The following is a 13,481-nucleotide window of genomic DNA, read 5'->3' as shown; positions in this document are numbered from 1 at the left end:
CACAGAACAATTGAACCATTGAACACTACAACGACAACTTGCTGCGTTAAAAAAAATTCCCCTCATCTCCCCTCTGGTTCTTTTCCAAGTTATGTTAATTCTGTGTTCCATGGTTACTAAAGCCTCCTGCCCACTGCAGATAGTTTCTTCTTAGCACTGAGTCAATCCATTTCAAAAAGGAGTTGATTGAATGTCTAGTTGAGAATGGAATTGGAGATTACCGGAAAAGGTACTGCCTCGAAAGATGGAATAGTGCCAGGGTTATGGTGGCATCTGTGCTGCTGGATTTTGTTTTTATTCATTCATGGGATGTGGGCATCACTGGCTGGGCCAGCATTTAATTGCCCATCCCTAACTGTCCTTGAGAAAATGGTGGATAGCTGCTTTCTTGAACTGCTGCAGCCCATGTGGTGCAGGTACACACAAGAGTGCTGTTAGGGAGGGAATTGCAGTGGGGCGGCTATAATTTTTCTTAATTAACCTTTGGGATTCTGGAAGTATTAATGCAAATTTGCCAAAGCAACAGAATATGACACATACGGATTGTAAAGAACAAAGCTTGTGGTGAATAGCAATTATTTCTTTATATATCCTGAGGGGGTGGGGCAGGATGCTGAGAGTGGGAGGGGAATAATGTTCCTGCTTTAGGTGTAATCAACAAAGCGGGTAGAAATTGCATTCAGTTTTGAGAAGTGTTTGTTTCCCCTGATTTTCCACTCAAACTCATTTGCATATTACAGAACCTGCAATCCACCATGAACCGGCGCAGTTGGACAGCGGTTTAAAATTTTTTCTTTAAAAAAACAGAAATCTTGCTTTAAAGCTATTCCTTGATATATTTGAAAGCGGTAACTTGATGTCGTTTGACTAATACAGCTGGCAACGGGTTTACCACAAAAATAAACATTTTAAATCGCAATGTCAATCCACCAACAGCGAGTAACCCGATTCGAACTTCCTAGGCCAGAACCTCTGGGTTGGTCAATGGGGGTGGCCCCGCTCGCCGATGCTTAAAATTATGCGCGGTGATGTTGGGTGTGCGTTCCCGATGTCACCGCGCGTCATTCAGGTCTTTCAGTTCGGTGGGCTGCGTGCCCAGCAAATTGTCAAAGGCTTATTAAGGCCATTTAAAAAGCAATGAAACTAATTAACTGAGCTGCCCGTCCAACCTTAAGGTTGTCGGGCAGGCGAAGAGCCCAGGCGGCCTTTGCATTCATCATGAAACCTCATCCACAGGCGGGATGAAGTTTCATGAAGGTTTTTAAAGTTTAATAAAAATTTTTAATAAAATTCATTGACATGTTTCAGCTCGTGTGACGTTGTCACATGAAGGGACATGTCTTAAAAATTTTTTTTTTCTTTATTAAAATTTTCAACAATCAAACTAATCTCCCTGAGGCAGCTCTGTGCTCAGCTACGCGCCCACCCACGCCTGCTTCTGTCTAACCTCCCCCCGACAGGGAGAAAATTCTCCCTCTAGAAATTTCTTTTCAAATCATACAGAATTATTTTCTAGTTAGATTGGAGTATGGTACTCGCTTTGTTTGTAAATATTTTTTTCATTCAAATTCTTTTGAAATGTTCCTGTTTGCATCCCTGTGCCCAAGAGATTCGTCCTTGGAACCTCTGTAATCTCCTGCAAACCAACACAACTGATGGTTTTGCAGGCAGAGCCTCTTTCCAGTGCAATGCTTTTAAAACTAGTGCAACAGGCCACAGAAACACCAATTGCGCTGAATGCAATTTATACTCAAAATTCCACAATCTTGTGAGTGTAATCCTAAAGGGATCAAATGGTTGGGTAGAGTCAGTGACAATGGTCAACTGAAGGAGCAGGATAAATGAGTAGACTGACCATTTCTTGTGTGCCTCCTAATGCCTTCTTCAAACCAATCATTGGCTGCTTTGACTGTGAAGGGTAGGTGCTTGTTCAGCACGGATACAGTTTGAATGGGGCTTTCAGTTGCTATGCAGCTGTGAGCAGCCTATAGAGTTATCTGCCCTGAGATTTAAGTGGCACTGAACGTAATGTAGACTTTAGTTTGTTTTAATGGGGGCCATTAGAAGTGTTGAGAGAGCTTTAACACTATTCATTATTTGATCCAAGCTGCCTCTCCCCTCACTCCAGAGGTGGCTGTTTGGATCACTATCCTAAAAGGCTCTGAAATGAGTATTTGATATTAAATTATTCAAACTGCCTCAGTCCCAAACACTTTTAGATTTGCAAACATGTAGGGGAGTTAACGCTTAGAGTAGCATGAGTATGAGTAAATGGCAAAAATGTACATTCAAGACTGATTACTGACACCATAAAGAAGGTACCATTTTGATGTCACAATCCACAGTTTTTAACCAACTGCTAAAAATAGCTGAGCTGTTTAATGATTCCATACTTTATTTGTGCCTCATGTTATCTTCTACACTGGGGTCGGTTTAAAGGATTTTTAAATGACCTTTTACTGTTACAATCCCAGCCGCTTACATCATCTGCACTTAAAGTGCACCTACACTGGGCAAATGGTTATAACCATTTGTCCTTACCACATGCACCAAATCCCCCACCATCAACAGTCTGCGGGTCACCATTGACCAAAAACTCAACTGGACCAACCACATTCGCTGATGATTGCACAGTGTTCAATATCATTCTCAGCTCTTCAGATACTAATGCAGTTTGTGCCTGCATGCAGCAAGAGTTAGACAGTATTCAGGCTTGGGCTGACAAGTGGCAAGTAACATTCACACTATACAAGGTCCAAGTAATGACCATTTCCAACATGAGAGAATCTAATCCCCTCCACTTGACATTCAATGGCATAATCATTGCTGAATTCCCCACCATCAACATCCTGGGGATTACCATTGACCAGAAACTTAACTGGATCAGCCACCTAAATACTGTGGTCACAGGGACAGGTCAGAGGCTGTGAATTCTGCAGTGAGTAACTCATCTCTATCATCCACCATCTACAAGGCACAAGTCAGGGGTGGGATATAACACTCTCCACTTGCCTGGAAGAGTGCAGCTCCAACAATACTCAAGAAGCTTGACACCATCCAAGGCAAAGTAAAGCACTTAATCGGCACCCCAGCCATCACCTTAAACATTCACCCCCTCCACCACCAGTGCATAGCGGCATCAGCATGTACCATGTACAAGATGCACTGCAGCAACTTATCAAGCTTCCTTTCACAACATCTTCCAAACCTCGATGACCTGGAAGGACAGTGGCAGGAGATGCAGGGAAACACCACCACCTGCAAGTTGCCCTCCAAGCCACACACCATCCTGACTTGGAAATATATTACCGTTCCTTCACTGCAACTGAGTCAAAACCCCTCCCTAATAGCACTGTGGGTGTAACTACATCACATGGACTACAACAGTTCAAGTAGGTGGCTCATCACCACTTCCTCAAGGGCAATTAGGGATGGGCAATATATGCTTGCCTAGCTAGTGACGCTCATGTCCCATGAATGCAATGACAAAAGTCTAGTTCTTTATTCTACGAACATACTTATGAACATAAGGGTTGAAGCAGTAGTAGGCCTTTCAAGCCCTTCTGATGTACCACCACTATAGTTGATTAACATGCAAATGCTATCCAGTACCCCAGATGAAGAACTCAGCAAGATACAAGAGAGTGCCTGATATTTGAAGAATCTCGCCATAAAGGGAGAGAATGGCTAATCATTGTCTAGCGGATGGGGATGAATGAGTTAGAGTTGGCAATATGATCAGAAAACCCAAGCTGATGTTTTTGGGACATGAGCAGAGAGAAACTGAAAGGATAAAAAAAATATATAGAGAATGCATTGTTGTTTAATTATATTGCTGAAAAAAGAGACATGTTGAAGCAGGGTCCTGTTCTTTGCAGACAGAAAGAACATATAGACACATTGTACCTGTTTCAGCTAAACAAAATAAGTGACAGCCATTCGCTGACTCATTCCTCAGGACAATGCCTTGACCAATCTGGGTCAAACTGTTTGCCTTAATTTTTAAACAATTGTTAGCAGTTAACTGTCAGTCACCATCACTGGTGCATTCTCCATGGCTACCAGACAGAGTCCAACCAATCAGCACTCTCTTCTCATACAGTATAATTTGTTGTTTTCCCCTTATACTGGTATTCATGCAAAGTGTCCTGATAAGCACTAGAGAAAAATGTTTTGCCATGTCTCTTTTTTCAGCAATACTCAAGTCTACTAAACAACCATTTGCTCAATTGTAGTTCAAACCTTTTAGAGTGAATAGTGTGTTACCAAGCCTCTTCAAACACTTTGGGTGGAATTTTCCTGCGGTGAGTTTAATGGCAGGCAGGGATGGTGGACAATGTGGCTGGAGCTCTAAAAATTGGTTTCATGCCGATGTAAAATAATGGTGGGATCATCTGCTCCCACCTGACATGGCAGATCACAATTCCCACCAGAGGCTGGCATGAAACCGATTTGCATCCCGCTAATGGGATGCAGATGAAGGCCCGGCTGGAATTGCCCCCAACCTCCACACTTGATCATCTGCGCTGCTAGCAGAAAAAGACACCAGTCCGGAATATGTCCGTATATAATTGGCATTTACCAGAAGGTGTCTTGCAGCTGCCTCCAGGGTTCGGGATGGAGGCCTCCAGCGACTGTGGACCCTGTAACATGCAGCACCGGATGGGGGGGTGGGGAGCATCTATCAGGTGGATCTTCCAGCTTCACTGTCTTCGAGAATGTCCATCTTCCAGTTTCAGAGCGTTCCTGGAGGTCCACCTCCTCTCTTCAATGATGGGCCAGATATGCCCGGGCGCCTTATAGAAATGGTGCTCGGATATGATGACGAGGCGCAAGCCATCCAGTCTACCCTTCCGCACAAAAGATCGCAAACCAATCTCCCCCCCCTACGCATAATTAATGAGGGCGGGGTAGTGAGGTATGGCACGATTTCCCACCAGTGGGAAAAACTCCCCACCCCAGCCTCAGGACTTAGACCCGGAAGGGAAAAATTCCACCCTTTATTGCATAATTACCACAGATCTGCTGAGCAGTACCTAAATGGGCTGCGCTATCAGCAGTAAAGAACTTTCACATGGCAGTGTTCATGTGAATCTATTTTATCTAAAAGCAGGAAAATAGATTACATTTGGGGGGGACATTAAGTATAGGGCAATGCGAGAAGCTGCAGGCCAGTCAGTGCCAGATAAGCTGTAAGTAATTTCACAGCCAATAGCTGCTTACATTGTACTTTGACAACATCTTGTTTTTTGGATCAATATCTGTTCCTGGAGGGTCTTGTGGTTTATTGATTAAACTGTTCCACGCGATGCCTTTCTTCCCACCTCACCCACCTCGCTCAGTCATGACACCAAAAAGCATCCCTTACATTCAGTCAGTGTATCCGATGATAGCGGATGAATAAATGATGAGGACAAAAGACTAAAATCTATCAGGCTCCCTGATCCAGAAGTAACAGGCTGCATTCTTGCGTGGGATGGGAGGATTTGTTTTGGGTCGTTGGAAGCAGACACTTGTGAATTTTTGAAAAAAAAAACAAAGCCAGAAAATTGTTAATGTTGAGTAAAGCTGCGAGTTGAGGATGGGTTATCAAGGGAAAGGTGGAAAACAATAGATGTTTAATTTTTCAAAGCTCAGTCTTTTTCTAAAATTTATTCTTTCATGGGATGTGGGCATCGCTGGCAAGGACAGCCCATCCCTAATTGTACTTCAACTGAGTGGCTTGCTAAGCTATTTCAAAGGCCAGTTAAGAGTCAACTACACTGCTGTGGATCTGGAGTCACATAGGCCAGACCAGGGAGGGACAGCTGACTTCCATCTCTAAAGGACATTTGTGATTCAGATGAGATTTTAACAATAGTCAATGATAGTTGTCATGGTTACCAGTACTGAGACTAGCTTTCAATTCTAGATTTTGTTAATTGAATTTAAATTCCACTGGCTGCCACGGTGGGATTTGAACCCATGTCCATAGGGCATTAGCCTGGGCTTCTGGATTACCAGCCCAATAACATTACCACTGCGCCACCACTTACCTCCTGAGTCTAGCTACTTCGGTCAATGGTGAGCTGTGGGGAGATGTGGGATCGAAATTATTAAGTGTAGTTCTCTTGCACTGTTCCTCATCATGTCAAATAACGAGGAGTAATTCTATTAGAGTACACTTTCTACCTACAGCACTGTTCACCAGGAGGTTGTACCAAAAGTTCAGGCTTCCAAAACTGAAAGTTATTCTTCGATGTTTACATATGGTTATAAAGAATATTTTCAAATAGACGACCCACAACCACCTTCTTAGGGCAAAAAAAGGGCGCTATATAAAGTCTAGTTCTTTCTTCTATGAAGATAAGTACAAACATACTGGTTAGGAACAGGAGTAGGCCATTTGGTCCCTCAAGCCATTCTGATGCGCTGTGCGACCGCTATCCAGAACCACAGATGAAGTACCCAGCAAAATACCAGAGAGTGCATTGACAATCCAGTGCAGTTTTTAGGAAGCACTGCAATGCTGGAGATGTCATCTTTCAGACAAGGTGTTAGAATGAGGCTCCATCTGCCCTCTTAGCTGGACATAGAACATCCCGCAGAAATATCTTGAAGACAAGCAAGGGGGTTATTAATGGTTTTTTTGGCCAATATTTATCTCTGAACAAAATCTCTAGATTAGATTATCTGGTCATTATCACTTTGCTGTTTGTGCGATCTCTATCTGCAAATTAGTTGCCCCATTTTTCTGCAACATTAGAGTTTCAATGGTAATTCATTGGTTGTAAATAGCCTTGGAATGCCCTGAGGTCACAAAAGGTGCTATATAAATTCCTTTTCTTCTGTGTGACTGAACAGTGAAGTAATATTTAGGGCCATGTTTAGCATACCTGCGCCAGAGGCTAGGTTACAGCACACAGTACCCTCAGGCGCTGAGGAAACAAGTCCAACAGCGAGCAATACAAAGATAGGAAGCAGCCAGAGATCCCACAATCTATGTCAGCAGGAATGCCTTTAATTCCTGCTGGTTTAATACAAGGCTTCCCTCTGAGGGCAGATACTATAAATATTTTGGAGCAGTTGAATTGCAGATTAACAGGGGGACTTATCCCACCCTCCTGCCATTCTTATCCCAGCCTATCATTCCGACAGGACCAAAGTTTCTCTTGGTTTGCTTCTGTTGTGTGGAATTCCTAAGCGCAGTGTGCTGCCCTTGTAGAGTCATAGAGTTATACAGCAAAGAAACAGCCCCTTCAGCCATCTGCTCAGAGTCAGCAAATGTACTTGATCACTGATCGGCAGCAAAATTGGAAGTCCAAATCTACTCAGCGCACCCCTCCAACGCCACCAGCGCCCCCCTCTGCCGGCTATTTTGTTTCAGATCTTGTTGCTGACTGTATCACTTAAAGGATTCTGACATTGAATTTTAATGGGCTCTGCCATTGTGCTGCTCTGCACAAAAGGAAATAATTTGTTTTCTTTTTTCTGGATACTCAGTGGATTGTGTCATGTTTTTAATAATTATATAAACACACCAATCACTCATAAGGGATTGGGTAAACATGTTGAGTTCATTTATTAATTCTAGGCATATAATTCTAGGAACAAGGGCAGAAAGCTTGAAGACTTCAGGGCTGTAGAGTGGTGTGCGTTTGCTCTGCCGAAAGCAAAAGTGAAACCAAAACTAGATTGCATGACACACTTCCTTTCTAGTGATGTCATGCTGCAATCCCTTAAAGGCACATTACAGCAGTGTGAAGCAGATGGTGAAAACAAAAAGAGGAGGAAAACAGGGAAAAGAGAGGAGCTGATGTTGTATATTTACACCATTATATCATTGAGTTATATCAAGTCTCTATCAGAGAAAGAAGCCATTCATCCTAACTGCCCTATGCTGGTGTGTATGCTCCAAATGAGCCTCATCTCATTGCTCTTCAACTCACCCTATCAATATTTCCTTCTCTTTCTTTCTCCTTCATGTGCTTATCTATCTTCCCCTTAAATGCATACATCCTATTGTGTTTAACAACTACATCATCACCTTGAAGACACCAACTAGTCAGCCTTCTCTTTACCACAGAAAGCAGCCCCAGCCTGTTCAATACTGAAGAGATTTGCATTTGATTCAGGACGTGAGCACATAATCTAAGCTGACCTTGCAGTGCAGCACTGAGGAAGTGCCGCACTGTCAGAGATACCGTTATTCAGATAAGATATTAACCCGAGGGCTGGATTTTCATGAAGGAGACGGAAAGCAGGAGTCGGGTAAGTTCCTGACTCCACAAACCTGTCCCCGTTAAGAATCCTGCCTCCTCGACATATTTTTGTTCCAGGGAGGCAGGAACGAAACAGAGTAGGGGCTGCCGACGCCGGAGGTAGGCTGAGGTGGCATTGCCGACGCCGGAGGTAGGCTGAGGTGGCATTGCCGACGCTGGAGGTAGGTTGAGGTGGCATTGGAGGCAGGTGAATGCTGAGGGTAGGAGGCCAGCCCCTGTTTACTGGGACATCAGGCAAGTTATAATCATGACCGTTAGAACCTCATTCCCTCACACCCACGCAGCCCCATCCAGCCCCATGCCTCCACATGCCCCCTCATATCTCCCATGCCCCCCCATGCATCCTCCACACCCACTCTTCCAGGATACACTATGTGCAGAACAAATGTGCATTGGCAAGTCTTTGAAATGCTCTTGAAACTGTCACAATAAGCAAAGAGGCTTTCAAAAATCTCCTATGTAAAAAAAAAACTTTCATCTTACTACCTCTTAAAAGCTGTAAATCAATCACATTTATTCATAGTATGAATGACAAAAGGTTAAGAATCCCATCCAAAATATATAGCCTACAGCCTCGTTCAGTGTGGATTGGCATCAAGTGACAATTAACCCTGTCCTATTCTATCTGATGATAAAACCTTTCATCTCAGTGCCCAGTAGGAAGGATGAGGTGGGCGAAGAAGTCTGTATCTCCGGTTTAGCAACTCTTGCTCATTTCGGAGATGGAGAAATCAAAGGCATCGAAAGGATTGTGTCTTGGGAAGTGATGATCTGAATGAGCTGCCATCATTGCCATTGGCAATGAACCTGCTAACCAGCTCAATCACCAGCTGAGTGAGCTGAGTCAAAGCAGTGCAGAAGGTGCAGTGTCATCACGGAATTTCATTTCTAAGTGTTGCTCCTCTTGTTTGCTGCATCCCCATCCCTCACTATAATTCCGCCCTCTTGACTGATGGATGTTTCATGTCAAAGCTTGAGAAATTTGAATGGATGAGTCGGATGCTCACACCTTTATCACCAAACTATCTTTAATTCCATTCTTGAGGTGAGTCACCTTACGGAAGGTAGGCCTACGCTCCTTCAAGCTTTATACTGATCAGATCCACAGTTGAACTTCACAACGATGACCTTTGTGCTCTTCTAGCCAGCCTACATTCACTGTCTATCATCACACATGGAGGGCAATCAAAAGAATTGTCACTGTATCCATACCCCAACGTGGTATGTTTCAAAGAGGAAACTGGGAGGAAAAATGCCAGTGGCCTGCCATTTTCTTCTTTACACAGAATGGTTTGAACCTTGACCCTGAAAGCTGTGTCACCTTTCCCCCACCCGCATTACCAAATTGCCACAGCAAGTGAATCGTCAGGGTCGCTTGTTTATGCATCAGGGTGTGGATTAGCCATAGTGACAGGACAAAGACCTCCAACCTCTCCCAGGATGTAAAGCCCATCAGTGTCCTTTCCCACTCTGAGGATGAAGAATGACTTCTCTGAGAGCAGAATTTGTTTTCCTAAAGTGAGATTAACTGCCCATTTCCAATGTAATCTACTGCCTTCAGTTACTGGAGTATAGTCCAGTTCACTTGGGGCTATGCTCTGTAAGGTTTTATTACTGTAATCTATTGTGGCTCATGTAGCAAGCTGCATAACATAGCCTCTCTAAGCACAAAACAAAGGTAGCTATTATTTTGTATACATAAAAGTTTATGGACTCATTATTAATTTTATTGCTAATTGAAATATTTAATGAAAGCAGAACATGAATAATTTAGTTCTTCATTAGCCAGACAGAAGTTGTAGCAGCATCATGCAGCAGATTCAACAGGTGGGCAAATTCTGATCTCAGAATTTCCTGTTTTACGGAATTCTGGGGCCTGTTGTTCAGTCTTTGACTTCCTGTTTAATCTTGTGGATCTGGTGGAGGGACTTGGCCAGGGAAGGTGGCTGGACAATAGGTGTCTGTAGAAAGAAGATTTGTAACATTTTAGAACAGGGAACAGAAAAGGCAACACGAGGAAACTTTTTCTTGGCAAAGCGAGTTATTGTGATCTGGAATGCACTGCCTGAAAAGTTGTCGGAATCAGGTTCAGAAGTAACTTGTAGTATTCGAAGGGGAACAAACACTACAGGGCTACGGGGAGAGAGTGGAGGAGCGGGATTAATAGGCAACACAGCTACAATGGACCAAATGGCCTCCTTCTGTGCTGTCGGATTCCATGGGCAGAATTTTCCGGCCCCGTGGCATTCCCGCCCGAAGTCAACGGGACCGTTTGCTGCTCCATCAAATTTTCCACCCCCGCCCATGATGATTCCCGTGGTGTGTAGACTGGAAAATCCCGCCCTATGATTCTGAAAGGAAATTGGGGAACTGGCTTCTGATTCGCTATCACTTACTTTCTGCTACCCTCCCCCAGACCCCAATTTCACCCCCGTCATGTTCATGGAAACGATTTCACAATAAACCCCTTTCCACTCACTATCTGCCTTGGTGGTTAGGCTTCTGTCTGGGATTAACTAGATGTGCTGACTTGAATGGTCGGCCCTCTCATCTTTTGTCATCCAGCACCAGTTTCTTGTGTCTGTAATCTATTCTCTCACCAGATGTTTCGAAAGCCCGAGCTGCTCAGTATGCCGCAACATTCCTGCATCTCTGTCAAACCGACCTGATCAAGTTAGACAAGAGAGAAATTGGAAACCAAACAGAGCTTTCATTTGTTCTGGCGGGATAAAAGATATTCCTACTTTAAAAAAATAATAAATTTATCAAAAAGAAAATGTGTCAATTAGCAAACCACATTACATTGACGGGAGGGTGTTTTGGGTAATTTGAAGCTGAAATAAAAATGGGCTGGGTATAAAAAACACCATCTGCTGGGGGAAAAAAACAAGTGTCTTCAGTGAATTAACAGCGATCTTTGTTTTATTTTGCTCTGTTCCCTGAAATAAGGCCAACTCCTGAGAAGCCACCTATGTTCTCTGCTTAAAGTGCATGGAGAATGGAAAATAGCTTTAACTTTCTGACTCCTTAATGTGGTTATCCAAAAATTTAATTCTACAATACGTTGTCCCTGAATTCTCTGATCTCAGTTCATTTGTTTCCTCTTGTATTTTTTCTCTGTAGCTGTGTTGCATTGTAAGTGCTAAATTACTAGTAGATATTCCCAAAACTCCATCAGCAGGAGCACTCTCCAGTGTACAGCTGAGCTGTTTGAACAAGGAAGACTCCAGATCTGATCCCTGGTCAGTACTGAGGCAGCTGATCTCAGCCCAGGAGGACGAATGGGACTGCTCAATCCACTTCTGTGTTCCAGGGCTGGTCAGCAGTGTCATGTCTGTTTAGAATAATATGTATGATAAAAGAATGAAATGATTGTAATTGCAGAGACACCAAATCACGCTGAAGCATCTCCGATTGCATCACACAATGAATTACTTATTGGAAATACATTGATCCTTGGAATGTAGGCAAGTGTTAGATGGTGCAGAGCTAAACTGAAGTATTCATTATCATTTCAGTAATTCCCATGCTGGACTGAGGTCTGACGGACAGCTTCTGAGTGGCATGTGTGTTGTTTATTTTTTTGTTTAGCTGTGTTTTTTATTCTTTCATGGGAGGTGGGCATCACTGGTAAGGCCAGCATTTGTTGGCCATCTCTAATTGTGCTTGAACTGAGTGACTTGCTAGGCCAACTCAGAGGGTAGTTAAGAGTTAACCACATTGTTGTGGATCTGGAATCACGTGTAGGCCAGACCAGGTAAGGATGGCAGATTTCCTTCCATTAGCGAACCAGACGGGTTTTTAAAAATAATAATTGATGACAGCTTCATGATCACCATTACTGAGACCAACTTTATTTTCCATGTTTAATTAACTGAATTCAAATTCCACCAGCTGCCATGGTAGGATTTGAACCCATGTCCCCAGAGCATTAGTCTGGGCCTCTGAATTACTAGCCCAGTGACATTACCACCAGGCCACCATTTCCCCCTTTGGATTTAGAGACAGTTTGGTTGAATAAGTGTTATGTGGAGATTGAATGTTTAACTGCTGTACCAGCCCCTTTCAATTCTTGCAGGAACCTGGCAGAAGTGATGTAAAACAAAAACAGAAAATGCTAGAAAAACTCAGCAGGTCTAACAGCTTCTGTGGAGAAAAGAAACAGATTTAGCGTTTCGAGCCCTTGCTATAAGGACTCGAAAAGTTAACTCTGTTTTTTTTTCTCCACAGATGCTGTCAGACCTGCTGAGTTTTTCCAGTATTTTCTGTTTTTATTTCAGATTTTCAGCATCCGCAGCATTTTGCTTTCGCGCCAAATAACGTATGTTTCATGAAGTTTTATTTCTGCTTCCACCATGAGTTCCGGCCTCAATCTATCAGTGGATTGTTCCGGGTTAAGATTGAATTGTACCACCAGAGTGCATGTTGGAGGTATAAAGTGTAGGATCATGAGGATGCCTATGAATGAGTTAGTTAATTGGAGCTATTCTGTTCTACGGTTTAATGAACTTCATAGAGCACCATTCCATGGTCAAGAGGCAAAAGAATACACAGGTAACCAGCTCCCAGATTTCTTGCTCATAACTCTCTTGAGCTATGTAAGGAGAAATTGTCCTTGATTAGTTCTCTCTGCGCTTGGGGACCTACTCGATTCTGCAGCTGAGATTACCGGCAGGGCCGGGGCTGGGTGTGGGTGTGATTTGAGTATTGTGGTCCCGCAGGTCATCTCTGCACCCTAACGCCTTGAGGACAGTCCACAGTTTTCAAAGTGTTGGCGGAGGGGTCAGGGAAAGGGGAACCCACTCACCTCCATTAATAGCCTGTTAAGCAACTTCACGAGCTTGTTAATGAGTCAGGGAGGGCAAAGACAGGATTTTCAAAGAGAAAATCGACAAACCTGAACAGTCTAGTGCTGAACTCTCGGGTTTATTGTAGGGACATCTGAAAATTTATTTTTATCAGTTGAAGACTATTGTTTCACGAGCCTATTTGTCCCATGTCAAACGTAGTACCTCTATTTTGCTTGAATGGCTACTTTCCTCAGTCTTAATGCTGCTGGCCCTCTGAGGAGCTGCCTGCTCTATTCGGCAAAACAGCAGCAGGCCCAATCATGGCTACCATTTGCCTTTGCTTCTGGTGCCAGGCAGGCAGCTCCCACCTCTTGGAGGCACTCGGCGCCGCGCGGATGATACAATTGAGGTGTGGGGTCGGGACCTGGAG

At 43.6% G+C, this 13,481-nt stretch overlaps 1 protein-coding gene across 3 annotated transcripts in view; it reads left to right on the top strand.

The window, feature by feature from the left end:
- Positions 1-13,481, top strand: part of LOC121269638 (Down syndrome cell adhesion molecule-like protein 1 homolog) — a 474,540-nt gene that overhangs the window by 327,224 nt on the left and 133,835 nt on the right. The gene's annotated exons all lie outside the window — the stretch shown is intronic.

The sequence above is a fragment of the Carcharodon carcharias genome, chromosome 25, assembly GCF_017639515.1.
Source record: "Carcharodon carcharias isolate sCarCar2 chromosome 25, sCarCar2.pri, whole genome shotgun sequence".
NCBI lineage: Eukaryota > Metazoa > Chordata > Chondrichthyes > Lamniformes > Lamnidae > Carcharodon > Carcharodon carcharias.
Note: the sequence above shows the minus strand (reverse complement) of the source record. Positions and strands in the feature narration are given on the sequence as shown.